This window comes from Nothoprocta perdicaria, unplaced genomic scaffold, assembly GCF_003342845.1.
Source record: "Nothoprocta perdicaria isolate Ctin4 unplaced genomic scaffold, notPer1 scaffold_26, whole genome shotgun sequence".
In the NCBI taxonomy this organism is placed as follows: domain Eukaryota; kingdom Metazoa; phylum Chordata; class Aves; order Tinamiformes; family Tinamidae; genus Nothoprocta; species Nothoprocta perdicaria.
Genome location: NW_020455488.1, coordinates 5,619,998 through 5,624,422, shown reverse-complemented (window position 1 = coordinate 5,624,422; position 4,425 = coordinate 5,619,998).

The window sequence follows — 4,425 nt, the reverse complement described above, 5'->3', positions numbered from 1 at the left end:
GGGGCTCCGTGGGATCCGGGGGGCTCCATAGGGTCTGGGTGCTTCACGGGGGTGGGGGGGGTCCACGAGGCTAAGGGGCCTCTTGGTGCCTGGGGGCTCCGCAGGGATCTGGGGGGCTCCATGGAACCAGGGGGCTCCAAAGGGCCTGGGGGCTCCATAGGGTCTGGGGGCTGCATGGGGCTGAGGCCCTGTGCCCCTGGGGTCTGGGGGCTCCAAGGGGTCCCAAAGGGCTACCTGGCCCCAGTCCCACACCCAGGCATCACCGTCCTGCTCCTTGGCCCGGGCTAGTGGGGTCGGGCTSGCTCCATGCCAAGGGCCGTGGGTGTCCGAAGGGAGTGTGGGCTCCCGGGCAGGGGCTGCTTCCCCCTGCGCTGATGCTGCTGCAGCTGGGAGCTGCTGCAGCAGGACCTCCACCTRCAGCTGCTCCTTCACCGGGGAAACCTTCCTGTCGCGCATCACCGTGCAAAGCAGCCCCTACAATCGAGGGGCTGAGGCTGAAGCAGCGGGCGCTGCCGCTGGTGTGTGACCCCTGTGTGGCCCTGGGCAGAAAGGCGGCTACCCCGAGCGTCCCGAGCAGATGCTGGGAAACCCGCGCACAGCCAGGGCTCAGCTCCGGGGTGTCCGCCAGATGCTCCCAAGGATGCCAYGGAGCAGCCACTGCTCCGTGTGCACCCGGCTCGGCACCACTCCTGCCCTCCGGGACACCCTCCTCGTCCCTCCTGTTCCCCTGGGCTCCTCTCAGAGCAGGACGGATACCGGGACCTGCGTCCGAGGGCAGCTCCGCGTTCCTCCCTCCAGCTCCTTAGCTCCGCTGTAAACACGCACTGTTCCCGCTCTGACGGGTGAGGATGCGGGACTGGCAAGTGAGGCTCTTTAATAATTAACACAGTCTGTCCCACAACTTCTCCATATTTTATTTCTGGGTGGCTTGTGGCTGCAGACTCAAACACCCGAGATGCTCCCGCTGCCTTCCCCGCTCGCTACATCCCGGCGGCTCCGGCGCCTTCCGAGGCGCTCGGAGCCTCCTGCTCCGCGCTGCCGGCCGGCACCGCGAGCAGCCCCCAGCCCGGCGCTCGGCTGCCCTCGGGAAGCGCCTGCTCCTCGTGGTGGTTGTTAACCAAAGCAAAGCTCCCACAGGTGGGCCGGCCTCACGGCTCGCGTGCCGCCCTTCGCCCACTCCAGGAGCCGCGCGGAAAGCACCGCTCAGCGCTGCAGCGCAGGCCGGCCCCAGCTCTCCCRTTTCCTTTGCTCCAAGAAGGAGCTTAAATGCTCCGCTTTGTGCTGTAATTCCTTTGTGGGGAAGAAGAGGTTTGGAGCAGGAGAATTCCCCCTTCTGGAAAGATGCTCCCATGGCTCTTTTCCCTTTCACCTTCCCTGCTCCAAGTGCACTCAGCTCCCATGTCCTGCCTAGCATTTATTTGATTTTCTCTCTTGAACCTGTTTAGAGTTGCGCTCTGCAGGTGTTCCCAGCATAGAGCTGCTGTCAGAAGAAAACGGGGTCCCAGGATGAGCCTATGCCTCAGAATGCACCGGGGTGGCCTCAGCATTCGCTGCCTGCTCCCCTGGCTGCGGCTGGCGAGTCTTGCACACGCAGCATCCTGGAGTTCTGCATTCCCATGGGAATGCCATGCGGGAGAGCAGAGCGTTCCCGCCCAGCCGCCAGCCTGCCCCACGGCCCCTTAATACTGTTTGTATCGATAAGAGCCTGGAAAATCAATGTGGTGATAACATCCACTTGTTATTATGCACTAACTGGCAGTTCCTCCGCAAAGAAAAGTCTCCTTTAGAGGCTAATGAATTTTAAGGAAAATAGGTGCTTTGCGAAAGGCTTTGCTGCCGGGAGCGGAGCGGGGATGCACGCGCAGAGCGAGCCGGGATTCCTGGAGCTGCGCGAGGTCTGGTCCCTGGGGCCTCCAGCAGCCGCCCTCGGTAGCAAATTAAATCTTCCTTCGCACGTCAGGAAACCCTTGGGCTTTTGTTTCTGGTTTGCCTGGATTTTTTTTTTTTTTTCTTTGTTACTCTTTCATTTAGAGCCGATATGAGATTTCCTGGTCATTCCAGATTTCCAGCGGTGCCTGAATTCAGAGATTGTGCAGGGCGCAGAATAGAAATGAAAGAGCAGGTGTTACACACAGGAAAAATAAGTCCTGTCAAGAAAAAAAAAMACCCAAATCCTAGTGGATGTTCAGGACAGGCGCTTCTGTCTGTTGGGAGCAGTTTCCAAAAGGAGAGGCGCGCTTTGCTCGCCGTGCCGGGGCGCCTGCGCAGGGAGCTCCATTCCGCAGCACCCGGAGAGCTCCACAGGAGAGGCTGGAGAGGCCGCGGGGGCCTCCGTTTGGACACGCTGCGGGGACATGCAGGGGAAAGGGGAGCAGGTGAGTAAGGAGGAGGCAGGAGGTCACCAGGGAGCCGCAGCCACCGCTGGGCTGCAGCTACTGCCAGCACAGGGCGGTCTGGCCCAAGACGTGTATATGGATATACAGACAAGTGCACTTAAAGCTTAGGAGCTCATTTATRGACAATGGCAATAGGGAGATCATTCGGTGCAAGTCAAAGCTTTGCAAAACCAGAAGCASGTTGTATTTACACAGTTGACTTTGGTATGGTATGAAATGCATATATTAAATATATTTATTAAATGACCACATTCATTTACAACTGTAATATTTATTTATGCTTAATTTATGTTTCTAAGGAGTTGGATTAAGAACAAAGCTGATTGAGAAGAAAACAGGCAGAAAAATAAGATGGATGGGACACTGCACCCYGGTGACATGGGGTCCCCTGGAGATACCGGGTCCCCAGGTGCTTCCAAGGTGGGGTTCCGATGTSAGGGCCACTGGCCAGTGCCCTCGGTCCCTGCAGCACGTGGGCCCCTGTGGACGGGCTCCGGTCCCCCCGGCAGCGGGCACGGGAGCGGGAGAGCCGGGGAGCAGGAGCAGCGCCCCATTCCCGGCCGGAGCGCCCGGCACGGAGAGCAGGACAGCGCGAGGGCAGAGCAGCCCCGAGCAGAGCCCCTTGCCACGGTACCTGCCAGCRCTGCACCTTCGCACATCCCGCCCAGCCGAGAGCGGCGTTTCCAACAAGTAGCATTTTAAAGCAATTAAGGTAATTTAAGACAAATAAAGCAATTAAAAGCAATTAATAAAAATGTCTTTTAGCCTCTCCTTGGAGCCCACAAACCCATTGAACTCTGTATTTCCTTGGTGGGTTGTATTAACTCAGTTTAGCATATTACAGAATATAAAACCTGAGAAGTGCGACCAGCTGATTCTCAAAATAATCCATTGCTAATATTTAATGACAGCACRAGCTGCTTTAATAGTGAACACATCCCCCTAAGTTGGTTCCAGCAAAGCCGGAGGGATTCRTGCCCCTTGCAGCAGTTTCTACCCTTGGCACATGGTGCTCTTCACCAGGAGGGTGTTTGCCCATGGGGTGTCTGTATCCAGCACCTTTCCCGGGGGCTGGGGAGACTCTGAGCTTTCCCATCGGGATCGTGGGGAGCTCCRAGCTGGCGCAGAGCCCCCTCCTTGGTGCCGGCGGTGCCGGGTGCCCGTGTCCCGGCTCACCCGAGGCTCCGGGTGTCGCGCGGAGCGCGCGGGGCTGGCAGTGCCCGCCGTGCCCGCGGTGCCCGCGGTGCCGCAGCCTCCCGAGGCGCTTGGGCGGGCGCTCGGCTCCGCTCCCGGCGCCCTGCAAGGCGCCGCGGCAGCGCGAGGAGGAGGTTCCCATGGGAACAGAAAGTGCTGACATTTCCAAACTAAAAAAGGAAAGCGGCGGCGCAGGACGGCTGCGCCCGCAGGACGGCTGCGCCCGCAGGACGGCTGCGCCCGCAGGACGGCTGTGCCCGCAGGACGGCTGTGCCCGCAGGCCCTGCAGCCGCTCCGTGCAGGGCCCTGCAGCGCCCGCGGGCACCTCCCGCCCTGCGGGGTCCGTGCGGATGCTCCAGAGCCGGAGGCGGCGGCAGCGGCGGGTCGCTTCCCAAGCAGCAGCACCCGCAGCAGGAGCGGGTGCAGGTTACTCCTCCTGCACCGCAGCCAGTGGGTGGCAGGTGACATCTCGCTGCTGTCACCAGCTCCGCGCACCGGTCAGGGCATCAGCAGAGCATCAGGGGTGCCCRTGCCCATGGCCCCGGTGCCGCAGAACCCCTTTCCTAAAGCGGCTCCCGCCTTGCCGTCGCATTCCCTGTCCCGCTCCCCAAGCCACCAGCCCGTGGCTGCCGAACAGGGGCCAGCAAAGCTGCTCCCAGGATAATCCTCGGGACAGGCCGAGCGTCTCCTGGCCCCCAGCACAGCGGGACAGCCTCGGGCTGGGTTAATGGGCGCGTGCCGGTGACGGGTCCCGGCGGTCCCGGCGACGACGGCCCCAGCAGCACAGCTCCTGCGCGCTCCCCGCATCACTCTCCCTCGTTAACCCCGCGGGCTG